The 26585-nt window shown below is 47.4% G+C and overlaps 1 protein-coding gene across 1 annotated transcript in view; it reads left to right on the top strand.

The window, feature by feature from the left end:
- The window catches only part of Mpped2 (metallophosphoesterase domain containing 2), a gene marked incomplete at its 5' end in the record, with an annotated part of 154979 nt that overhangs the window by 41708 nt on the left and 86686 nt on the right, over positions 1–26585 (top strand).

Here is a 26585-nt window from a genome sequence, read left to right as displayed (position 1 = left end):
CCCTGTTTTCCAGGGGCCTGTCACTGTGAGCATCGATAGTGTGGTGTGCACATCTCAGTTCACCAGACCTCGGCAGCCTTGCGTGTCGGTGCTGTGGTATTCCGTGCTCTTTTACTAGGGAGTCGGTCTTATTTAAAACAGTGAGATATTTTAAATACTCCCTAACCTGGCCACCTTACTGTACAGACAACACAGAGACACAGCTAAGTGAAGTGACTCTCCTTCCCGGGGTGGCAGAGTTAGTCTGTAATCCAGACCTTTTCCTTTTCATTGTTCTTCCTCTCTAGCATTTGTTCCCAGGTACGACCCCTTTTCTTTTAGCCACTGTTATTTGTGAACTCTGAGTTAAAATCATTTTGGGGTGAATCTTCACAGTGTTAACCATTCCGTGACAGGTAGGTCTCGGCACAGACGTGGTCCAGCTGCCTGGACCTTGTTGGGTTCCCAGCCGGGACCCGGGCAAGCACCTGTGAGGCTCCAGGTGTCCGCTCCACTCGCCCGGACTGTGGTTGAGTTCACCTCCTCCCGCCCAGCCTTCCCTCCGCAGAATGAAGGATTAATACTACCTGTGTTTCTGGATTGTTGTGCAGATTAATCAGTAAATGATTGCTGCTGGTGAGCTTTTGTGGGCCATTAATAACTGAATGGGGAATGTGGTGAGTGAGCCATCAACAGATATTTAAAGGCTAAAAACAAGAAGAGGTCAGAGGAATTGTTTGGTAGGAGAGGTAAACACTGGGAGGTTTTTATAAGGAAATGTACTCCGTAAATGGAAATGTGCTGTAACTAAGGAAATAAAGCGATAAGGAGATAAAATGCGAGGGCCCCGCCACACGGTCAGCTCCTCCTGTTCTCCTCTCTGCTCTGATCTTGCCAGGCTGGAGGAAGAGATCTCAGCATGGGGTGCAGAATGAGACCAAAGAAAGCCCTTGGGGTGTGGGTAGAGAAGTTGGATCCCACAGCAGGCTGAGAATAGTTTGCTGTTACCCTGGCAACCTCCGAGGCCCCGAGGGTGAGGGAGTGGTGACCGTGCTGGCCTCTGGTGCAGTCAGGGGCCTCTCCAGGGAAAAGGTGCCCTGCAGTAGACACAAGGTGGCCTGGCAGAGTGGAGGCGGGTCAGGTCCGTGTAGGGTCGGCTCACGGTGGGGCCTGGCCTAGATACACGGTTTGTATCTAGACTTCCCCTTGAGTGTGCTGGGCTCCAGACTGAGCTTTCAGAGGAAGGTGGCCAGGGGCGTATCGCTGTTTTGCGGTTGGGTGGGGGTCTGGCTGGGGAAGGGTCCCTGGTGGGCGGGCGGTGTGGGTGTGGCCAGATGAGTCCATCGCCCTTCCAGCTCCTTCCTGATGCTCAGCTTCCATGCACCTGGCCCCTGTGCCCTGCATTGCTGCCTGCAAGCCAACAACTACGGATGAAACTTGAGCCAAAATACCCTCTCTTCTTTTAATTTGTGAGCGTCAGGTGTTGCGTCCTCGCAACGCTGACACAGCCTTTCTCTCTCGCTGGCACAGGTCTCGCGGGCAAGGCAGGCCTGAGGGGCGCACCTGGGATTGGGTTCCATCTTCACGTCTAGTCTGGGCTATGCTGATGGGAAGCCGCCAATTGTCCCCAGGCTTCCTCCTCCCACTGGTCCATTGTGCCTACCACAGGCAGGTGGGCTTTTGTCCCTAGAGCAACCTCTAGAAGATGTCCGTGATTCCCAGCTCAGCTGGGGAACTGTCTCCAAGCTCCTCGAGGCTCAGAAAAACTAAATAATCTCACTCAGCGGGTCCCTAGGCAGTTTCACATCCAGCCTGAGCCCTTTTCCTTGCTTATTCTGTGATACTAAGAGTGGACTTGGGGGACCTGGGAATCTGTGGAGATTTTAGGCTTCAGCTAAGGAAAGGCTGTAGCTTCTGGCTGTTCAGCAGCTTTGAGACCCGTGCTAACCACATGGTATTTGAAAGCTGTGTGCAAGTCCTGTCTGCCTCTGCCTAACAGCAGGACCCAAGGATCCCATCATGAGCTCCACTGAGATACCCAGTCCTGGCCTTATGTGCATCTGTCACCTGGCAGGTGTAACATCTGAGATTGCCGGCCCTGGGTAATATGAGAGGAGGAGGCCCAGCAGGACAAGGGTTGTGGGGAGCTGCTGGGGGACCCCATGTGGAATCTGCAGGCTTTGATGAGTTGCTCGAGGCCCTGTGTGTGTGTCATCCTAACACAGACCCCACAGGCCCCATGGCTGTCGTGAGCAGGAATGTGGTCTCATGGAAAAGCTTGTGCCGATCTTGGAAGGACACTTGACATGTGAGGACTTTCAGCTGTGGTGTACAGGGAGACAGCAGTGGTGGTGCAGCCCCCAAAGGCAGGCTCTGAGGAGGAGTCAGGAGAGAAGAGGGGACACAGGGTGTGTCAGTCCTGATGTGGCTCGGACTGCACAGGGTGTTATGTGGAGGAAGCTGAGGGAAGCTTGGAGGTCATCGAGTCCTGCGTCGGAATTCGATAGAGCAAGTGAATCACTTTGGTTCTTGAGTAAATGAACAGCCCATTTGAGAGCGGAACTTGGACAGAGTGAGGCGGGAGGGTGAATGATGCACATTATCTGGTGGTGGAGTCCCGACTACCCCAGTTACAGGCGTCATTTTGTGCAGTCCTCTCAGTAATTTATGAAGTAGGGCTACCAACTTCTTCCTCACTCATGTGAGCTCAACTTACATAAAACCACACGGCCAGACGGCAAACTCAGGATCTGAGAGACATGCGCCTTCCTGCGGCCAGGGGTTGCGGCACTGTGGGAAAGAAGCACACGTAATCCTGCCTCGGTTCCTTTTTAGAGTAGTAGTTAAACACTGTTGTCCATTTAGCATTTCAGCTCCGACATGTGGTAGAGTGCAACAGAGAGGCTTTGGAGCTGAATGAGATCCTCCCACCCTACCTGAGAAGCTTGCCTTTGCTATCCTGACACAAGTGCACCCCCATCACCGACTTGGGTTAAAAATAAACTTGTTAGGTATAGAGCACCCGTGGCTAAAACATGGTTAGTTTTGTGCTTTTTATTGAATTTTGAGCACCACTGGCTCCTAATACTACCTCCCCGCAGGGTTGGACCGTGTTCTCCCCATTGGTGTCTCTTCGATGTTCTTGGCTGTTGGTGTGACTTCCCTCTGTCCTCGCGTGGTCAGAGCAGTGTGTGGCCTTCGTCTTAATCACGGTACATGCGCTGGTGTGTGCTGCTCAGAGAGACTCGAAGAGGTCATGTGTGTTTGCTTGTGCACTTTCCTCCTTCTGGCTTTCAAAGCCACCCCTTCCCCATGGCCCACATGTAGAGTATTATTGAACCTTGGAGTGTGTGAAGGACAAAAGGTGCACGACTTTTTGCACTTTGGCCCTGACTGTAAAATTACATAATACTGTGTGAATAGTGTCTACCCTCCCTTTCCTCTCCCCTCCCCTCCCCTCCCTTCCCCTTCTCTTCCCTTCCCCTTTTATCCTCAAAGAATTTATAACATCCACTTGGCTGTTGGTAGTGATTCCTACACGTGGTGCAGAAATACTCAGGAAGGGTCTGTCCTTGCAGCATTTACTTTCCTATGTTATAATTACAAAGATGAGGTTTCTTGGGTGGTCCATTCTTTCAACTGAAAGTTTACACATAACCATCTAGTCAGTCAGAAATCCCTTTGAACACAACACTAGAGCCATGAACTTTTAATTATGGCTTTTCTTTGGTCTGGACTGTCAGTTAGTGGCTTGAGCTGCAGTTTCTGCAGGCCTGAAGGCAGAAGGAAAATGCTTCCAAGAAAAAGCTCAAGGAGAGGTTGTTGGTGTCTGCAGGAGCACTGCGTTAGGCACAGTTGTGACAGTGTAGCTGTAGCCAGCGGCCCAGACTGTACACGTAAAAATCAATTTTGCTCCTTTCTGAAGACTGTTCCTTCCAGGAATTTGCTCTTGCCCTGAAGTTTTGGAGCTGGTTTTTAGGAAAATCCTTCAGAGCTGAGCAGTTTATTTTATTCTTATAATATGCATGTATTATACATGTTCATTCCTAATAACTTAGAAAAAGGGATATGTGAAAAGAAGAAAACAAAAGTACCCCTGGACAGAGATAAACATTTTAGTGTGAATCCGTGTTGATATTTTCTGTTGATAAACACACAAATACCTTTTACCAAAGCCAGTAGTTCTCCTTTGTAGTCATTTTTCATCTTAACAATACATAATGAACCATTTTCCACATTAATAAATATGACTGAGATACTTTCCTTACAAGAAAGCTTTCACTGTAACATGTATATGTATATTATAAAAATTTAAATATGTGGCCAGGGCAGAGTAGAAAATATACACATTCCTTCGTAATCCTATCTCTAAAGTGATCACTGTTTGTAGTATGATAATTTAGAAAATTTTCTACCTGCATTTCTGCTTTGAGTATACTCAGCAGCAAATCTTCAACTTCTAAAGACTGGCTGAATGATTATTTTTTAAAATTAACAGAGCTGGGCCGGGGATATAGCTTTAGTGGCACAAGCACCTGCCTGGCAAGTGCAAGGTCGTGGGTTTGATTCCTGGTACAAAAAAATAAATAAATAAATAAATAAAATTAACAGTGCTGGGAGTATAATTTTGTAACTGAAAAAAAACGAGCACGTGCCTTGAGTTGGGATAGCTCTCTGTTGTATGGGTTGCTCTAATTTCATTCAGTGACACCTCTATCACTGGGCAGCTGAGGTTTTTCTGTTCTTTTATTATTACATGCACTGTTGTGATGAATGTCATCTTCTTCTCCCTTTGCAAGCATCTTTAATTATATTCAAAGAATGCTTGCTTCAAACTGTGTACTTTGAAAATACATTTTATGTATTAAAAACTATAAACTATATAGTTTATATAGTTCAAACTATGTAATTTTTTATGTGTTATCAAATTTTCCTCTATAAAGATTGCAGTTTCCCCTTAACAGTCAAGGTGGTATTTGAGAGTTTGCATCACATATTTTTTAATATCCTCATTGTCAGCAAATCTTTATCCCCCAAGGGCTTTCAGAAAAATCACTACAGAGTCTTCTTTGATTGATTATTATAAAAAGAAGTAAATTATGACACTGAAAAATACTGAGATTGCTTATTATGTTAGTGTGCTTTTCTCATCCTTGGGACAAAACATCCGACATCTGAAACTTAAAGGAGAGATTTATTTTGGCTTGTGGTCTCAGAGGACTTAGTCCATGGTATTCCAAAATGCCCACCGCCGAACACGTGAGACTTTTGTGAGACATTTCTGATCTAAACTGCAACACTGCTATACCCTGTCAGTCACACTCAAGTCCTGCTGACAGCTGGCGTGCATCCTGTGGGATAGAATGTGTGCACATGTGCGCGCCCATGCATCACAGGCAGTGTGGTAGCAGGGTGAAGGCAAGTGTACTGGATTCAACCTGCCCATGATTGAATCCCGGTTTCAGCACTGTTGATTCTGCCCTCTTCGACTTACTCATCTGCAACAGGAGAAACATGAATGCTTACCATATCTAATCTCCAGGGATTGTTGTAAGGTTAAGTTGGATAAAGAATACCCAGTATGTATAGATAGTAAACCGGAAACGTAGCAGGGTGTTGGGATTTCCCAGCATGCCTAACTCCTCCTTCTTGCCTGGTGGATGCTTTGAAGCAGAAGACACAGGGATGTGGAGAGGAGGGAACCTTAGGAAAGCGGCCTTGCAGTGCCGTGTGCGTCTGTGACCCACTCTGCCTAGCGAGCAGAGGAAAGTGCGGGCACGGGGCTCTGCTGGTCACTGGAAACTGGACCCTGTTCTGTTTCTAAGGGCCTCAGACCAAATACACATGACCCCGTGTCCTAACTTCTGATGAACCCTTGGGCCACCCATGAGAGAGCGTGGCTGTCCTTTCCCTGCCGTCTCCCTGCTGCTCCTTATCTGTGTCCTGACCCACTTCCTGTCCTCTCCACTTCCTTCCTTCCAGAACCCCTCCCGCCTACCAGCTCCTGTCCTACAAACCCCAGCATGGCCAGGCCTTCCCAGGTTCTCCAGGGTCCCTTTCAGATCAGGCTGAAAACGCTTCACAGTGCTTTCCAGGCCTGGCTTGCACATTTAATTGAGGCTTTTATTTTTTAAGCAATCAAAATTTAGTAGGAACTGGAACTAGTTGAGACATGCCATTTTGAGTAAAACACAGTGGTGAGATGTAGGACAACTGTTTGCTGGTGAGGGGCTTAGTGCTTCCCAAAGGGCGGCTTCAAAGGTACTGTGTCAGGGACCGCCGGTGGGATGCGTCTGGTCTCACGGCTGTGTGACCACCTGAGGGTCACAGGGAATAAGGAGGTGAAGGTGGTGCTAAGAAGGCACAATTTGCAGAGGAGAAGTTGCCAAAGCCCCTGGAGCCCAGAACCCCCGGTTCTTACGTGGAGAGCTTCGTACCTACAGGGCTTCTTCCAAACACAGTCTCCGTGTGCTGCCCTTCTCAGTCTTGGATTCATAATCTGATTTTTCTAGTTACCAGCCTAGAATTACAATTTATTTTATAGCCTCTCTGTTTCAAGCAGTTCATTTAGAAGGTTTCTTTTCTTCTCAGGGTATAATTCTGAATTCCAGTAGGTGTCTGTGAGCTGCCTGTCTGTTCATTCTCTCACATGGATCATGTGTACAACACATGCTGTTTGTTGGCCTGCAGCAGCATAGGGGAAGAGTGTTTGTTAAATCCAAATAACAGCTGGGTCATGCTTCTTATCTCTTTACCCTTCTTTACACTGAAGAATCTTTTCTTGTCCTAAAGAAAATCACTTCATGGTCCAAATCATATGTGTACATGTAAATACATTTTGTCTGAACGATGGGTGCATATATGCATGGTGGATGGAGGGTGGTGGATGGATGATGGATGGACGGATGGATGGAGATCCAGAAAGATGGAAGACATCTTGGGGACACATTGGAGCCAATGAAAGAGCTAGGCAGGAGCTGAGTCACTGGACGTGACTCTATTCTTCCAGTCCTGAATTCTCTGGCTTTCTCCTTTTTGAAACTTCCCCATGTCCTGAAGAGCAACAGGCGGGGCAGGACGCCGGCAGTGCTCTCAGAATGCACATTCAGAGGGCGAATGGATGGCTGATGCTAAAGAGGAGTGCTCTCTTGTCCCCTGTCACTATCTGCAGAATAAGCACGCAGTGCGTTTTTGCTGAACGAGGACTATTTGGTCCTGTCCATCCTGCTGCTTGCCTGCTGGTCTGGCTCCCCTTCTTTAAGACCCAGTTCAAGTTACCTGTGTTCTGGAATTGGCCTTGGCCTCCCGGCTGGTCCTTGTCCTTCTCCCCCACACTCTGTGTTCAAACCACCGGAACTCATCACCTCTAGGTAACGAGTTGCTGAGCGATTGTCCCAGTGGACTCTCTAGCAAGGAGTAACTCTTTGGTAAGAGTGTGGTTTTCCTCTCCTCCTTATGTTGCTGCCTGAACATAGCGTGCGGCTTCCCCAAACTTCAGCCGCCTCTTGCAGAGCCAGGGAGGAACAGTACTAGATGGGAGGATTTGCAGCTGGAGGAGCACCCATGGAGCGAGGTCCCGTGCTGTGTAGATGGCAGAGGGTGTCCCACACTGGGGACGTCAGAATGCTTTTCCAAGCCCTGTCATGGGTCTGCACGTGAGGACAGACACCCTTGGCCGTGGCTCTGAACCTGCAGATGCTGGGTGGATCACTTCCATCCAACTCCCTCCCCCAAGCCTCCTGCACATTCCTTCTGGAATCTAGACCCCGCTGTCCCCTGGGTCCTGTGTGACATTTCCCTGGCCCTCCAGCTCCAGTCTGTCATTCCACTCACTAGTTCTGTGCGTTCCCCTCCCCACCTTCGACTGATAAATTTTCATTATTGGTTTTGCGTGAACATGTTCAGGGTTCCGCTCCGCCTGACCCCTGTGGTCACTTAGTGATTACACGCGCCTGCCGAGGTAATTTATTCACTTTGTTTTGGTGTGAACACGTCCCACGGGGCTTGTAACTGCTGTAATCACTTGACCCTAGTGACTGTTAAATGCTTTAAACACAGTTATTTTAAATTTATAATTGTTTTCATTAAAAATCCCTTATAGTAACTTAACTGACCTTGCTGTCAACGTGGCATTTGGCCCAGGGGGAGGGAAGGGAAATATTAGGCCGCAGATGATATAGTGCTCTTCAGAGCATCAGCTCACCCTGCACGTTCTCCTGCTGAGGCCAGCAGGAGGAGAGAGGCCGGAGGACACAATGACAGCACTGTCCCTGCAAGGCGGCTCGAATGTCCTGCAAGTAGCCAGGCCAGCGGGGGAGTGTCGAGGTCAAGTCCCGAGGACCTCCCAGCAGGCCCCTTCCCCATGGGCAGCCCTCCTGGATTTGTGACTGTTTAACTTGCGTTTTAATGTTTGTTCTTGGAAAATCGTCAAGTTTTCAAAAAAATCGCAAAAATAACGCAGTGAACTCCCATTTACCTTGTGTACACATTCCACATTTGATAATGTTTTCCTGCGCTGGCTTTATCATTTTCCTACCTGTGTGTGTGTTTGTGTGTGTGTGTGTGTGTGTGTGATTTGACTCAATTGAACATTCCTTTCATTTGCTTTAGTTTTCATTTTTTATTACCTGTTTGTTCTTACGCCAGCATTTGCTTTTGTTACCTTGTGACCTTTTGATATTGTGTTATATGTCATTTTCATGTTCATATTGTGTTATATGTAATTTTTATGTATCGTCTTTGGAAACAAGGGTTATTTAGGACATTTGATTTTAGCATTTGTAATAACCTCTAAAACATACATAACTATAAGTTATAGTTTCCCTTAATCAAAAATGTCTGCTCTTAATTTTGGAAATTAAGGGAGATTTTTTTTATGATGTTACAGAAAAGAATCACATTGGGAAAAAAAATACACTTCTTAATTTTAGTTACATTGTTTGTATTTCCTAGATTTTTGCACATCTGGAATTAATTTTAAAACTGCACTTAGTACGTCCATATTGAATAATTAAGTAGCTAACAGCAGCATGCATTATTGTCTACAGATTTAGATGGTATGATAGAGAGTTCTGTGTTCTTTGTGAAATTGTATGAAACTTTTTTCCTCAGTGATTTTTTTCTTTTTAAACACTGTTCAGGTTGCAGGAGGAGAAAAATAGCATTTATTCCTTCTAATTTCAGGGTACAGTTGTACAATTAAGCCATGTTGTTTCTTTTCTCCCTGTCATTTGTGTGACTCTCCCTGACCTTCCATGCTGCTTTTCTCCTTTGTCGGGGAAGGCTGGTAGGTGAACTTTCTTTTTATTTTGAGATGTCTGAGTATAAGACATACGATCTCTGCATTTTGAATCCTCTATAAACTGCAAGAATGAAATTCCTTTGCTTTCCAACTGTAATCATGTTATTCAACTGCTTTGAATTCAGTGCTCACCAAGCCCTATGCAATTATTTCTCCTTACCTTGTGCATTTAGAACTGATAACCAACCAAAAGCATATGCTGCTTTTGAAGGGGTGGTAGTGGTGGCCGTAGTGATAGTGGTAATAGTCCTCAGAGGAAGAATGCTAGAGTAGTTAACTATAATTTTTTTCTAGGACTGGAGATTGAACCCAGAGCCTTTGCACTGAGCTCTATCCTACCCTACTCTTACATTTTTGTTTTGAGACAGGGTCTTGATAAGTTGCCCAGGCTTGAATTCGCCATCCTCCTCCATCAGCCTCTCAGAATCCTGCAACTTCAGGTGTGTGCTGCCACACTTGGGTTGTGACTCACGAGTTTTGGTGGGACTTAGGAAGCCTCGCTGATCTGTTGAATTTTCATCATCTATTTGTCATTTGAAGAATCTGTTCTACATAGAAAGCCTGAGTTCAGAAAGCGTAGCGACCACAGAACCTAAACATGACTTACATCTGATCTGAAAAATGAATCCTTTCACTAGTACATTTAGCAATAAACTAATCATTCTCCTATAAAAATGAGCAGAAAGCCCAACTGTGGTTACAGCTTCGGGGTATAGATGCACCTCCTGTTCCTGGAGGTTTTGTGCTTTGAAGAGCCCGAGAATGAGGGACGGTGGGAAACACACTGTCTGCATGCACAGCTGCATGCGGAAGTGACTCTGCCTGTGTTGGCTGCAGCCCTGTTCTCCACTGTGACAGGGACTAGAGCGTTCATCCAGACTGTCAGGTAGAGCAGGAAGCCATGCAGATAACTGTAGAGCTGAAGCGCTTGTTCTAACTTACAGCCACAGTCCTGGTTGTGTGCCTTGACTAACCCTCTGGGGTAGCGCCCATTCTTGTCCTTTAGCTGTGGCTAGAAGGATCAGGGGTTAGCACTGTCTCCCCGGGGTAAATCACACATATAACTTTTTACTTTTACTTCACACTGATCCTATGTACCACATTTCCAGTTTTTACCTCTTTATAATTAGTAAGAATGTAAAGATGCTTCAAAGCAATCTGCATAGAGCATGCTTAGATTTTTTAGGAATTTTACGGTAAGACACAGTTGTGTTGGGTGGGCGTGCTGAAATGTACTTCTGGCACAGGCGCAGACCGGCTTGGAGATACTGTAGCTGCAAGTGACTCAGATAGCCAGGCACACAGGAACTGTGCCCAGGGGTCAGCAAGGGCAGCCACTGGCCCTTACTAGGGCACTGTAGACAGCCGTCTGTGTGTCTCAGAGAGAGTAGAGACTCAGACGCCCAGTGAAAAGACTGCAGAAAATTTAGAAAGATCCTAAACAGAAGGTTATGTGGTTCTGGAGCTCGTGATTTGCCATAGCCTCTTTGAGTTGTTCTCAAACTTACGGTTTTAGGCTTACCTATGACCTCCTTCTTTGCCTGGGCAATGTTTTATAAGAAGTCCTAGATAAAACTCTCTGATAACAAGCATGCTTTTATGGTTCACAAGTCAGTGCCCATGGGTGTGGCTTTCATGCTGGTTACAAATAAGCTAGAATGCATTTCAAGGTGAGATTTCATCATATGAGGTAGAAGGAAGGAGCTTACATTTTAAGCGCAAATCTCCTAGAAATAGTTTGACCAAAGCCAGTCCTGATGCCCTGCCCTCTGACTGGAGGATGAAGTCTCCGGAGACTTGTGGGGCACCCTTCTGCCATCCTTGGTGATTTCCTGTCATCAGAGCTGGGTGGGGTAGAGTCAGGGACTGTTTCCCTTCTCATCGGTATCCTCCTCCATCCCCCAGAGAGTGGGAGGAACACAGAATCCAGAGACACACGGCAGACCTACGGGCTTACTTCTAGCAGAGCTACCAGGCTGTCTCCACTTGGACAAGGTGGAAGCTCTGGGTCGCTGCTTCCGGAGATATACAACACACAGTGTTCTGTACCTCCAGCTGCCAAATCCAACAAACTCCTCAATATTACAGTTTTTGAAAAATCGCTTTACCCTACACGAATGCTTGGCTCTATCCTTTTAGAGAAGGTGTGCTTGGGGTACAGAGAAACTGCCCAGTGTCAAGAGGCTGCTTTGCTCTGCCCTGGTGTAAAATACAGATACACACCAACCAACAATAGCTATAAAAATGCGATCCTTCCAGAGCCGTGCCCTGCCTTTGCAGTCAGTGGGCATGATGCTTTTGGGGTCGCAAGCGAGCTGTCTCGCCGGGGACTCATGCGCCTGGGTGGGGGATGTGACAAGGGGGGGACACACTGCAAACTTTAGTATGATGCGTAATGTTGAAGGAAATCTTATCCCATCATAAAGATTAGCAGGCTGTGTAATTCAATTTAAAATTGGTTGGCGTGTCCTGACTATTATACGGCCTTTCTTTTTTGTTTTATCACCATTCCATTATTTTATGTCGCAGGCCTGTACAAAGTGGAGCACACAGCCAACGTCTCTTTCCACGTTTCCCCCCATTGGAGAAATGGTCGGTGAATGGAGGAGATTATCTTGAAATGAGCTAAGAAAATGCTTGCTCAATGGAATGCGCCCTTGTTTGCTTTCTCCATTTTATTTTTTTAACATAAAATGAATTTCTTTTACGCAAGCAGCCATTGAGAGTGCGATGCTTTTAAAAGCACTTGCTGGACACAGGGCTTGCTTCTCAAAGCCCCAGCGTTAGCACTTATCTACGGCAGTGTGCGCATTACGGTGCCTTTGGAAACCCAGGCGCGGGAGCTCCTGTTAATGCAAGACCAGCAGACCCATGTCTGACAGCAGTTACCCCGCCTGGGGGTTAATAAGTGTCCTTAGAATGACTTGCTTTATTTTCTTTATTGCAAGAAAAATAAGCAACTTCCAGAGCCGAGCCTGCTGCTTCTTACACGCAGCCTTGGTGCCTTGCTAATTAACTGTTTGGGTTCCAGCACTTCCTGGGCTCCACTCCATGTAATGTTCATGCTAGGGAAATCCTGAACCCTTTAGCCAAACCGGCTGAACAGAACTTTAAGTAACATCAGCAAACACTGGCCCAAGTGCCCTTTTTTGTGTACAAGGAATGAAGAGGTCCTGAAAAAATCATATGAGACTTGGATGCATCAGAAATGTTGGGGAAGTGAACACACCCTATTATTTATTTACTTTTTTTGCTGTCAGTTTTCTTCTAGTAGGGAGAGATGGACATTTTTGTTCGTGTTCTGGGAAGGCTTTGCTGCAAGCGCGCTTGAGACCATATTTGCCACCTCTGATGTCAAAGCAGCTTCCTGGAGCACTGGGTGAGGCTCCTGGAGTCTGCTGTGACTAATCTCCTAGTCAGATTTCTGCAGGACACCGGAAGAGAGTCGCCTTTGCCCTTCCCGGAAGGAGCCCGCTAGGCGTGACTTTCTGTGCTGCAGGGCGTGGGCCTGTGGCATAGCATGGCCGGTGATGGCAACAGCCTTGGGTAATTCTCAGAAAGACCTTGTTTACCACCTTGTTTCCTATTTTCATCTTGGAATATTTTCTTCTTCTTCTATTGCTTTGTCTCCTTTCCCTCCATCCTTTCCTCCCCTTCTTCCTTCTTTCCTTCCTCCTTCCTTCCATTTCACTTCCTGCCCATACCATAGAGCAAGCCCAGGCCCCCTCGCTAGGAGGAGGGTCCTGGGCCCCCTGTGACAGCAGAAATCCTGACAGGAAGGAAGAGCAGAGTCTCTTTCCCTCCAGCAAAGTGAAGTGCTGCGTGTTGGGCTTTGCCTTTGGTGGCCCGCTCCTGCCTGCAGGTTCGCCTCCTTCCTCGCTTAGCCATCTGGAGCTGGTAGGTTCCAGTTCCTGAAGGTCCCATCAGAAGTGCCCTTTTAACTGTCCGGCTCGTTAACTGTGACCATCAGCTGGTCATGAAGACGTGGGAGACACTTGGCTGTAACCTGAGCCCGCCAGTGCAGCGTGGCAAGCGCGCTTGGCTAGACCTGTAGCAAGAGAGACAGCACAGAGGACAAGGCCGGTGGAAAGCGACGCTGCATGTCTTGGGTCTGTAGTTTTGGCAGTCTGGAGCCACTCCCTTTCGATGGCCTGGATCCACAGCAGTGGGCCGAGGACTCGCTCTAGCTTTGGACTGGGGTAAAAGGACAAGAGACTTCACTTTCCTCTCCTTGCAGGCGTCTGAGCTCACGTCTCAGTTCTAGAAGAGGGAAAGAGAAAGCAAAGTGCAAAAGGAGGCTGTTTTTCCTCAAGGTCATGGCCTACTCTGACCCAGAGAATCAAAGTCTGAATGGAGACCAGAATCTGATTTTTAAAAACTCTCTGGATAATTCAGAAGACTCACGTGTTTGGGAACAGCTAACCTAGTGGAGCTGTATCAGGCCATACAATAATTAAAGCCTCAGTGCCCTCGGGCCCCAGGGTTCTAGGAATCAGGTCACGGGGAGCAGGGGGCTCGCCTGGGCTCGTACCTTCAACCTGGTTTCCGCCACAGAGGACTCATTTTAAGGCTTTTCTTGAATTCAGGATTCCTCATAGAGTTTGCTTTGAAGAAAGTTTTCCCTGCACCCCACCCTTCCCCACTGCCCCACCACACAAAACCACCAGCTTGTCACCAAGACAGAGGGTTGTGTGACTTCCCGCCCTCACTCTGCCAGCGTGGAGAGGTGAGAGAAATCTGTGAGCGCTCAGGACCAGGACATGGACACTGGAGGTGCTCAAGGAGAGTGCCCTGAAAGGGGACCCTGGGAAAGGGGCAGAGTCCTGGGCACATTCCCTCGGACCACTGTCGGTCAGCATAGTCCTCCTAGGACGTTGTGTCACTGCCTTTTGGACATTCCTTGGTTAAGCTATTGTGTTGAGACAAACCACAAAGGTAGAAGACAAGAAAGTAAGCAGATAGGTTGGGGTTGCTGAACTGCTGTGAGCCGCCACCACCACCACCACCAACACCAGTACCACCACCATCACAAACACCACCAACGGCATCAGGAACACCTCTTCCACCGACACCACCTCTACCACCAATACCACTACCACCAAAACACTGCCACCACCACCACCACCACCACTACGTCCTCATAGCTGATTCAACATTAGAAGCTTTCCTTACCAAGGCAGAAAGTTGAGTAAATACCTTTTGGAAAGATTTTTGATCACAAGGATGGTTTTTTAAAATCAACTAATCAACTGTAGAAGATCGCTGTGTCTAAATGTTCCCACAAAAATTGCTATTTTGAAGGAAGTGTGTGCTAGGTGCACTTTTCTGGGCATTACCAGTGTGTGCATGGGTGCACATGGTATGCTGTCTGCACCCTTGTGTGAGGCTAGAAAGGATCAGGGAAGTCTGTTTCTTGCACATCTCTGCTGCTTATGGACAAGGGACGGACAGACAGAAAATGCTAATTCCTCTCTGGGAGACCTACACTGTTGCCCTGTGCAGTAGCTCCCTCTTACTGCCTGCTGACTCCTACTGCTTCACTGTTTATCATGGTCCGCATTACCTCAGCAGGTACTCACGTCTTTCCTGTCTGTTGGTCCCACCAGAGTTTAAGTCCATAAGAGCAGAGACCCTTGGCTGTTTGTGAATCACTGTTCTCAGCCATCACTGAGCATATGGCCATGGTAGCACCCCAGGGAGTATTTGCTGAGTGCTGTATCAAGGCTGTGATCATCCATAGGTGTTCTGAGATCCCGCTTCATGATCAAGTCTCACCCTGACTTTAGAGAGGATCTGAGATCTGATGAGATTTAATGGGATCTAGTGAGATTTCTTTCTCACAAACATGGTGGATTAGAAAAACAGGTTGAAACTTGAAATGGGCCAAAAGGAAGTAAAGAAAGGGGAAAGAAAGGAAAATCACAAAGTGGGCGAATCTGAGAATGTGGAGTTCAAAGTGAAATGCCACGTGATAGTTGGAAAGGAAGAGCAATTTAACCCAAAGGTTTGAAATCTCACCAGAGTTCCCAGCAAAAGATCAACTTTACAAGTTTTGAACAGGTCTGAGTACAAGTGTTTAGAGTTCTCAGTTCTGGAGAGCTCTACAAAAATACTTTTCCTTCCTATCAATATATCTAATCTGCAGTTTCTAGTCGAAACACTCCAAAGGAATTTAACTTTTTTAAAAAATAAAAGTAGACTTTTTCCCCCAAAGAAACTTGACTTCCATTTTTAGCACTTGAGTCAGTGCTTTTGAGTGGGTTGTAACGGGGCACACCTGTAATCCCAGCACTCTGGGAGGCTGAGGCAGCTGAACAGTAAGTTTGTGCCCAGCCTGGGCAGTGTAGCTACTTGGCTAGGCCTTGTCTCAAAATAAAAAATTTGAAAAAGGCTGGAAGCTTAACTCAGTGCAGAGGTTCTGGGTTCAAGCTCCAGTACCACACACACACACACACACACACACACACACACACACACACACGAACATATACACACTCAGCATCTTGGATTATTGCTTACACTCTGAGACTAACCCCAGTGAAAAATAAAAGCAGGTGTTCCAGCAACATGCAGAGATAGAATACCATGATGGGAATGAGGCTGCATGTGAGGAAGGGGCAGTGTAAAAGAGTTTTTGCTCCAAACTTGGAGATCGCCTTGGTACATGAGACGATTAGTTGAGGGAAAGGGAATGTAGCTCTTCAGCTGCCTGTAGAAAAAAAAGTGAAAATTGGGGTACTGGTGTCATGGGAGATCTTTGCTGTTGTGTTTCATTAATGGTGTCTCAATAGTAATACCAGAGATAAAAGTTTGGAAGAAAGGTGGTTGGATCCAGAGACCTCATTTCTATCTGCTTAAATTGCTCTCTGAATTAAGTTCACAGTCAAGACGGCTAAACAGAGGTCTCCATTAGTCAAAGGAGAGAAAAGCCCTTACACTGACAGTAGAGGCTACACACAAGAGAACAGGAAAGAGAACCCCAAGAATGACGTTTCTTTCCCTCCTACTTTTGAGATGTGATGAGATGAATGCCTACACACCATGGGTGTTGTGGGATGTTGCTTGTACATAGTAATAGATGGATTTTAGAAATCAGGGCTCACAGTCTGCAGCAATGCCTCTGAATTTCTCTGAACTGAAATTCTATGATCTGTGGAGCAAACCACATGCATTATCTACCTCGGAAACTGTCCCCGGCCTTGTGTGATACAGCAGAAGAGGGGGCCTCTGCTCTGCAAAACAGGGCATTTCCTGTTGCACTAAGCCACCAGGTGACCTTGGAGGAGTCATGTAGCCCTACCAGGCCTCAGTTTCCCCTCATAGAAGAAATGACTGTGCTGTCTGAGGACTGTGCTCTGCAGGAACTTCAGTAAGCCAGGAGTTAGAGTAAGAGGTCAGGAGCACGCAGCTGCCCCTTGACTTTTCTGTTGGAAGTGAAAGGCAAGAGGGGCCCTGCACTTCAGTCAGCACACAGCCTTTCATCTGACCCAGTGACGTGGGGCCTGAGAAGATGCCGCACATGTCCTGTTTGGGCCGGGCGGCAGGCTCATTTATAAAGGGTGGGTGGCTTCCACAAAGCCAGCTGTCAAAACAGCAGTGATTTGCCTGGAAGGCCTGGGGTGAAAACTTTCAGATGAAGGGCTAGAAACACAGTAGAAAGCAGAAAACAAGTAGAAACACAGGCACCATCCCACATAAGGAGTGACCATTCCATTAACCCCATCTATTGATTCTGAGCCCTGAGAACACAGGCTGAAAAATCTTCAAGAGAGTAATGTTAAACATGCAGCTGTAACTCCCTTCTCCTCTGAAATGGTGACACGTCATTTCTGAGATGTGGATAGGTCGTGTATGCATCCACTTGTGTTTTCACTCATTCAGTAAATTTGAGTCCTTGTTATATTCAGACTGATCGCTATGCTCCTGTGCCTCCATTACAGTGTGTGTCTAGATGTCCCCAGATCATAGGTGGAGCTTTTTGGAGGTAGCTGAATCTAGGGTGTTGTGATACTGGGATAAAGAGCACGTGATAACTAAATTGGTTTAGCTTTGTTCTGGGCACAGGTATTGGAAGCCCCACCCCGGGTGGGGATAGCACCAATCAGTAGGCTTGTAGCTTGTATGGGCTATAAAGGGGGAGAGGGAAGGCTGCTGGCGGCTGCCTCCCGCCTGCCCTGCCGTGGACTGTTTCGCCTCTGCCATACCACCCTTCCTTGGGGTCAGCTGACTGTAGACTGAAACCTCTACAAACTGTGAGGTGAGATAAACCTTTTGTCCTTTAACTTGTGGGGTCTCAGCAACAAGAAAAGTAACTAAGACACTCCCCCAACAAAAAGTCCCCCCAGGTTTTCACTAGCAAAAGAATAGTATGCCTCCAGATGTATATAATTGTTGACATCTTGGAGTAAAATAAGAATAGGACTTGGAATACTCTGAGCCCAATATTGGGGTATATCTGTTCATTTATTCATTTGGCAAATACTTACTGAAGATTGCTGGGAATACAAAGATGAGTAGCATATAGTCTGAACTCTGCTGAGGTCCATAGTCAATTTGAAGGGAGAACTTTTAGACACATCCTCATTCTGTGATATGTGAGCTCTTGGCAAGCTCAGAGCTGAGGATACCAGGGAGGAGTAGCAGCCAGCAGGGGCTGGACTACAGAGAGCCCAACACCCCGGCCCCCAGGAGCCTGGCCTTTGGTCTGTAGGCATGGCTAGGGGCTCTGAGTAGACCAGAAGGCGACTTAATATGGCTCTGTGTGTGTGTGTGTGTGTGTGTGTGTGTGTGTGTGTGTGTAAGGGGGCTGGGGGCTCTGTGTGGTCAGATCTGTATTTTGGTAGATCGCCCCAGCTTTAGTGCAGGAGGAACTAAGCAAAGATTACCTTCTAGGCAGGTGTGTTAGTTTGCTAGGGCTTTATAACAAAACTCCAGATTATGTGACTTGAACAATAGACAGTTATTTTCTTACAGTTCCGGAGGGTGCAGTCCAAGGTCAGGCAGGTCTGGTTCCTCCTGAGGTCCCTGTCCTCAGCTCACAGAGGGCTCTCTTCTTTCCTTGTCTTCACCTGGTCTTTCCCATGCAGTTCTGTTGTCTGTGGGTTCATATTCCTTCCTAGAAGGGCTCTAGCCAGGGTGGGTCAGGACTCCCCTGAATGGCCTTATTTTAATTTCATCACCTCTTTATAGGCCCCATCTTCAAATATAGACATTTTGTGAAGTGTGGAGAGTGAGGACCTCCTGATACAGATTTGTGGGGTGGGAGCTGCACAATTTAACACATAACAGGAGTGAACCAAAAGGCAGAGGGAATCCACGTGTGGCCAGAGGTACGGTTGTGTACGACACGGGGCAGAATTTACACATATTGTAGTGAATGTTTGTGGCAAAACTGGGGGGAGTCATTTGACTTAACTGCACAGAGACGGGGACACTTGCAGAGCCAGAGCCACCCTCATTTGTTTTGCTGGGAACAATGTTCAGCAGGCAGAGTGTGTTCTTCCCCAGCTGAGTTCTGATTGCCTGGATCACTCAGAATCTTCAGTGGAATCACTTAAAGGACCGCTTTAAAGAGCGTACACCTTACACATATTGCTTAGGAGAACGCATGGCTTCAGGATGGCATCGTGTAAATTTACCTCTTGAGCTGTAGGCAGCTTTACGATGCTGGTTAGGTCCCTGGAAGCTAGGAAGCTGAGCCAGGTGTGGTGGTGCATGCCTGTACTCCCAGCCATCAGAAGGCTGAAGCAAGGGGTCTGGTGTGAGTTCGAGACCAGCCCGGGCTACTTAGTGAGTTCAAGGCCAGCCTGAATTACATAGGAGGCTAGAAAGTGACATAGATCTCCAGTTCCAGTTCCAGGATTCTTGGGTTCCCAGGGACACGATGGACCTCCCAGGAATGCTTTGCTCCTGAAAAACTGTGGGACTTCCTTTGTACACTTCTCCACCCCAGAAGGAAGGTGTGGCATTAGGTCATAAAGCTGCTTCACAGATGCTTCTGGAACTGGTGTTCCGCTGGAACCAAATGTCATTATTTGAAGAGACTTCATGATTTCACCTTCCTCCCGGAAAGTCTTAGAAGCCCTGATTAAGTGTTCTTATTAGTAAAATTGTTACTGTTTGATGGGTGAAGGGAAGCTAAAATAGAAGGAGAAATAAATGTGCTTTCCATTCTTCTTATCACTGTCACTATTGATCAAAATAACCTTCCCTGAGAGATTTCTTTGTAAATTTTATCCTTGAAATGCTTCATTAAAATTTTGAGTTATGAAATGGGAAAAAATCAATTTTATTGGATCCTAAATTTTGCTCTGTGCAGCTTTCTGTCCAGAGTGCAAATTATTAAAATTGACGTCGGATGTGTGTGCAAGGTAATACCCCCTTTCACAGGCTGTTCTCTAAATTCCAAGATGGTCTGTAGAGGGGATTAGATTATACAGTGAGAAGGGACCCTGGAAAGAAAATAGAATTGTGTATTGATGCCTTCAGAAATATTATTTGATGGCAATAAAATATTCCCTGAAATTCCCTTCAGAGGGGAGAAAATGGAGTTTGTTTGCAGTAATTGCATTTTCTGGCATTTGCTCTCACACTTGCCAATATAAGCCAATTGGAACCTGTGATTTGGTTTTGCTTATTGGCAAAAGTACCATGTAAATTGATCTGTGATGCATTTAAAGGAGAGGCTTTGAAAGTTTGGAAATTGAGATGGCTTTTGCTTATTAGATTTTGGGAGTATTAGGGTTCATTTCTATATTTTAGTCTAATGTAATATTAGCCAAATATGTTCTTTTTCAATTTAGTTTTAATCAAGTTCTAGAAGACCATTTTCATCTCGCCCCAACGGTGCTGTTAAGGTAGGAATTTTATTTCCACTGTCAACCCCACAGCCCAGCCCGCAGAACCAACTCCACAGTCACCGCCGAGGCATTACTTCAGCATGCAGGAATAATAGGAGTGACTACAGGAAGGCTTTTTAAAATTCCTATTTGCAAGATTAAGGAGGGGAGAATCTAAAAAGCCTCTAAAATCGTTCTTTCTTTTAAAAGATATAGCCTTCATGCCTTGTGTCATTTTTATTTAATTTGATCTTGACCATACATAATGGTATAAAATGCAAAGATGTAGGATGTGCATTTGTTCCTCAAATTATTCAGTAAAATAGTTGCCGCTTATTTTATAATTACTGCTGGAAGGAACACTTTTCAGTTGCTTCTTAAAGGCTTTGTGGGGGGAAAAATCCTAACTTTATCATGCTCATCTTAGACTTTGTCAGTCATCCTTTGGTTTCTTACAGATACTTACTGAAAACCCTCGTAGGTGGGAGGAGGGGATGCTCCCCATATCCCAGTTGAAGTTACAGTGCAAAACACAATAAAGAATGAGCTGACAGCAAGCAGCATGCTCTGCATGTCAGATATCCTATTAGGTCCTTTCAGTGTGACGTCGTCTTCATGTCCACGTTGTAAGGTAGATTGCACAGTTAGCCTCTTTGTGTCTGGTGAGTAATATGAAGGTTAAGTAGTGTTTGGAATTTGATTTTCATAGCTAATAAATTACAGAATTTAAGAATGTGAGCCCTGGCCTCTTCCCTCTGTGCCCCGAATTCATACATTGCTGTAAGCTTCGGAGATACAAGCATGGGCATAGCTGATCAAAACAAGACTCGACACTGTCTTTACCAATTTCTCTTGGGGCTGTCCAGTAAAATCCTGATTTGTATCCAGTTTTCTAAAATTGGAGGAAGGAGCCCAAAGGGTTTTAGGTGGGGACCTGTCCAGATCAGCTTTGTGGTATGTGGTATATATCTTTCTCCATACCCCAAAGCTTTCATGTGTAAGGAAAAGATTTGAAAGAATAGACAGCGGAAGGGACTCACCTTAGGATCCCTGCTGTTCCTGGTGGTGGGACAGGTCCCATTGCCACTGCCCATTTAGCACACATCATGGTAGTCATGGTGACACCCCAGAGGTACTTGGTTGGGGAATGAGGAAGACGCTGTCATTCCATTTTCCTGCTTGGTGGTTGTCTTAGTGTGGGTATGAGTCTGATGAGTGTGTGTTGGGCAAGTCATTAATGTTACGTTGGAATAAGGTGATGGCTGAGAGAGGAATGTGTACACACAAGGAGCTGCCGGGTGTCAGCCACCTTGCTGAGCTGTTTTCATGGTCCTTAAACCTTGAGGGTCCTAGCAGCTGCCCTTCCTGGTTTGCCCATCTTCCTTCCATCCCTGTCCCTGTGCCAGGGAGGGTGACCACTGAGGTCAGAGGGCATCCGCTTTCCTGGGAGAAGACAGCGCATTCTTACGTCCTTGGTGTGGATAGAGGCTGGCAGCACGTTGGTCTTCTACTCAGGGAGGGACCAGGCGGAGGCCGCGGAGCCTATCGCTGTGGCTGCAGACCCACCCCCAGTTCTGGCATCACCTGCAGGCTGGGTTTGTGGCACAGCCCTGACACCACTGCAATCTAGTTTTCTGTGTTTGTTACTGCTTACGCTTGGTTTCCCATTGCAAGCATGAAAGAGACCCTAATGCTGGAGTTTCAGAGGAGAAGGTAGTGGTCTGAGCCGCTGTGTGTGTGCATTCGTGTGAGAACTGTCGGACGTGTGGAAATGAACAGAGCCCGAGGGGGCGGGGCATGGACGGAGGTCCCGCCAGACTCGTTTCTGGTGGTTGTGCTGCGGAGCCAGCGTGTGTGGACTGTGGAGCGAGGGGGATCCCTGGCAGTGGGAGGGGCACCAGCGGAGTGCCCTGCTTCTCCGAGGAGCTGGGGTGCAGCGGAGAGAGGTGTCCCTGTGTTCCTGCGTCCTGGAGCCAAGTCCCCTCCTGCACCTTGTGCGGTCAGACCTGCCAGCATTCCTTTCTCCTTGCGGCCGCCTTGCTTTTTCCTTCCATCCTCTGGAATTTTCTGCTTGGCCAATTTTCAGGTGATTGTTATCAGTCCTCAGCGGACAAGCAGGTCTTAGGAGTGTGAACAGTTTCCCTCTTCTGGCTGGAGTCACAATATTAAAAATACAGTCATAATTTTAAACAGAAAAATTTTCCATCTTCTCCTCTCTGTCCTGGGGATATCACAAGGTCTGTTTGTACCACTGGCTTCGGGACTTGTGTTTTCAAACAGGCTCCCGGGCAGGTGGAAGCTTTCAAAAACATGGTTAAAAGGTAACATATCCCCTTTGTTTAGAAACAGTCCCGTGAAAATAGGAATCCGTTTGATTCTTCTTAATCCCCGAGAGTGAGGTTTTACCTAGCACATTGGCAGAGGAAGACGAGCCCAAGGTTGCACTTGTGGTCTTGTTTTCCTGGGCACCTGGGAGACAATTGCGAGTTCCTCTGTCCTCACTGTCCTCTTGCTATTGTTTTGCTTCCTGCTCTAAAGTGAGCTTTGTTTCCTGGGAGGCTTTTATTACAGATAGTCTTGGTTCCCTCGTATATTTTCAAAATCTACAATTTAGAAGCCTGGAGGGGCTGGGAATCTTAAACTTTGCCACTTGTGTGGAACTAGGTTTTCTTTCCCTGAGGAAACCCGGAAAGTGATGTTGGCTTGCAGCTGCTGTCTGTGTGAAGAACTGCAGTATAGACCGGCTCTCCCCTGGGCTCTGGCTGATGTGAAGAGGTGAAGGTAGCAGCCGGCTGGCCTTGTTTACCGGATCTGTGATAAAAACTGAAGTGTGGGACAGGTAGTGTTTGGCATCAGCTCCAACCTGTGGAGCCTTTTGGTTGCCGTATTTCCCAGAATCCCCTTCAAGAGGATGAAGAGCTCCAGGAAAGAGCTGAGTCCAGCAGGAAGAGCTGACTTCCTGCAGGTGGCCAGCCAATTCCCAGGCCATGGAAAACTGATCATGGATCTAAATGCCTTGTGTGATGCCTATAGCAGAAAAACAGTTGTAGTTATACAGTCCTTCATTTTGAGGGGCATTAATTTTTTTGCTAGGGGGAGAAGAATAAACTAGCCAGGGCACCTTGCTTTCCAGAGCAGTGTTTATGTGTTTATCTTCTCATGTTGTGTTTTAGTGCACGTTTTCACTCACCTTCCTTGTGTGGGATTGGCACAAGTGCATAACACATCCTAATTCTTTTTTTAAAAATCTGCTTTCCCTTCCTTTTCTCTCCAGCCCTTCCCTTTAAGAATGATCTATCTCCCAGGTTCCTATTAGCTCTCTTTTGTTTTGCTCTTTATTTACACTTTGGATTTCTCATATAAGAGGCACCAAGTGATAGTTAAACTTTGTGTCTGGTTTATTTCGCTTAACATTGAGGTCTGAAGGAGCATCCATTTTCTTACAGATGACTCACATTTATCATGGCAGAGTAGTATTCTATTGTGTGTAAACACCACATTCTCTCTATCCATTCGTCTGCTGATGGACATGTGGGCCACTTCCAAGATTTAGCCAGTATGAATTGTGCTGCTATGAACGTGGGTATGCATACATCATTGCAATATATCTTCAACTCTTTTCAGGAAAATACTTAGAAGGGGAAGAGCGGGGTCAAATGGAATTTCTAGTTGCAGTTTTTTGAGGATTTTTAAATGATGCGCACACGTCCCAGATTTCACAGTTCTTTGTTACGTTCCCTTCTGTCCCTGGGATAGGCTGTCTGATCCCAGGGAGGCAGTAGGTAAGAGGTTGCACTGAGAGCCATGGCAGTCCTTGGATAACACCATAATGGAGCCAGGGTGACACTGTTCTATCGGGAGTCCACCCCTCGTGTCCCATGGAGGAGAGTGAGACACATCTGGAATAGGATATGTGTTTCACGGAGAGGGCCATGCCTGCTCTACACCAGAGAGTGGGTCGGCGTGGGTGGGGGTGTGGAGGAGTTGTGGGCGTGGTGGGCCTTGAGCCACTTTGTCAGGCTGTTACATACCTGGCTTTGCCTGGAAGTGTCTTGGGCTGGGAGGCAGAAGAGCTGAGTTCTCTCGCATTCCACCCCTGAGGGCTGGGACTCAGCACACCGAACAATAGCCCCAAAAGGGAACTCAGCTTCCGCCTTGCTGGGACAGCGTTGGGGGGACCAGTGGGTTGTCTTTGTAATTTTTGAAATTAGGGACATTTGTCTTCAAATGAAATCATCTCCTCATTGTGAAATCAAGGACACAGGGCTGCCGTGGTGCACATGGGCGCAGCCCCTGGTCCCACTCTTTCCTTGCTCGAGCCCTGGGGAGGCTTCAGGGAGCACAGGCCTCTCCACCCAACCTGGGGCCTGGCAGGACCCTCCCGGTCCATGAGCTGTGACACATGGGAGCTGCCAGAAGTGCCACATTCAATGTCTGGAGGGTTAACACTTTGACACGTGTGGCCATGGCTGACCTTAAAGCTGCTCTGTATTTCCAGGCACTTCCAGCCCTGCCTTCCAGAAAGTTTGCTGCTTGCTACAGACACGCAGAAAGAGCATCCCACTCAACAAAGCTGCAGGCCTTGCGAGTGACCAGTAGCTCTTGAGAGAAACAGGGTCTGGATCAGCTGGGAATGACAGGCTGGGACAGCCACATGCTCAGTCCTCAGAACTGGAAGAGCTGGGTGTCTGGATAAGCAAAGGAGGAATAGAGGAGGAAAGGAGTGGGGTGCCCAGGTCACACTCTGTGCCAGTGGGGTCACCTGGACGCAGGAAGCTTTGTGGGTTCTGTGTGCAGGTTGGAGGCCCATTGCCGCCATGCTCAGATGCCCGGCAGCCCTTGGGAAACCGCACTGCTTGAAGGACACTTTGGGCCAAGCCAGATTCCGTGGTTGGAAAGGTCAAAGGCTTGTGTGTTTCCTTCTTCTTTCTTTGAGAGTGGTGGTTGTTGTGCTTCGTCCTGGGTGGATAACTTGATAATGTCTTGGATGGCAACTGGGAAGCATAATCATTATCATCATCAGGACACCAAGAGCATGGCTAGTGTCTGTTGAGTGAATAGAAAGTGTCAGAAACCATGCAGGTTCTTGATGCGCTGGGTCATGTTTGATTTGCATCAAACCTTAGAGGTAGGATCATTATTTCTCCCCCTTACAAGTAAGGAAAGTTTAATTTTGAAAAGGTCCATTGGAAGTTCCTTGGCGAGACTGGGTGTCAGGGGACCGAGTACAGCGGGGGAAGACGTGATGGTGGCTCGCACTTTGTCATAGACTAAGATGGCAAACACAGTTCCTGGAACCCGTGGGAAGTGCGTGGCGAATTCTGCAGAGGCTCGTTCATTCCATCGCTTATTTGACAGTCGTGTGCCTCCTGTGAGGAAGTGCTGCACCTGGTGTTTGGAGTCAAGGAGCCACAAGTCACCGTCCACACCGTCCAACCTTCACATCTAGGCAGAGACAAGTCGCGAGTGAAGAGCAAGTTGGAAGACAGAGCAACAACTGTTAGCGCGCTCTGACCGCTTACTACGCCGTCCGCACGAAGCAGAAGCCCTGTCTCACGCCACCCTTGTGCAGCCCCCAGGTGGAAGCAGTTCTCATCCCTGTTTTGCCACGCCCTGTGGGAGGCAGGAGGCGTCTGTCCGGGGTCACACAGCTGATGCTCAGTAGAGCCTGCGGAGTCTGGGCTCTCAGCCCCATACGTCCTGGACCGTTCAGGCTGTGATAGTTTTAACTTTGAATCACAAAGAATAGAAATGTGGGGAGCGCAGCCAGAGGGGGTGAGCAGTCCCCATAGAGAGGGAGGAGGGGAGTGGAAAGGGTGGAGAGACTTCGGGGGACCGAGAGCCAGGAATCCGGAGAATTGATGCGTTCAAAGAATGAGGTCCCTGCGGTGTGATCCGCAGAGGTGAAACTCCAGAAAAAGCCTTGAGTGCATTAGGTTCTTAGCGACATTCCAGGCAAGCTTTCAGGAGAGATCAGAATTGCGCTGGACAAATTCTGAGTGAGCCCTGGCCTCTGAGCTGTGACATCTGCTAACAGAGTGGCCCATCACAAAACAGATGTGGTCGGGACCAGGACCGGGCCAGGCGGGAGCAGAGTCAGAAGTGTGAAGGTCTGCTGGAGAGCAGAGTCAGTGGTTGCCTGGGCTTTTTTTCCCAAGAGGCTGGAAACCCACAATTTCATATGATAGCTCTTGAGTTCTAAATGTCAGTTCAGTTTTTCAAAAAGCAAAACTTAGCTGAGGCCTCACAGTAATACTTCTGTGGGCTGACTTGGGCCTGTCAGATGCAAGCTCCTGGCCTTCTTTCCCCGAGAAGTTTAGAAGTGAAAGGGAGAGGGTCGCCAAGCGGCAGCACGGTCAAGGCCTGCTCCGGGATGTGTGAGACCTGTGTGCTTGTGTGGCTGTTGGAGCTTGCTTGGCCTGTGTCCTTGGGAGGGTGGACACAAGCGCACTTCAGAGGGAGACTCA

Source organism: Chinchilla lanigera, unplaced genomic scaffold (assembly GCF_000276665.1).
Source record: "Chinchilla lanigera isolate Chin_1 unplaced genomic scaffold, ChiLan1.0 scaffold00075, whole genome shotgun sequence".
NCBI classification, from domain to species: Eukaryota; Metazoa; Chordata; class Mammalia; order Rodentia; family Chinchillidae; genus Chinchilla; species Chinchilla lanigera.
This window is presented reverse-complemented; position numbering and strand designations above follow the sequence as displayed.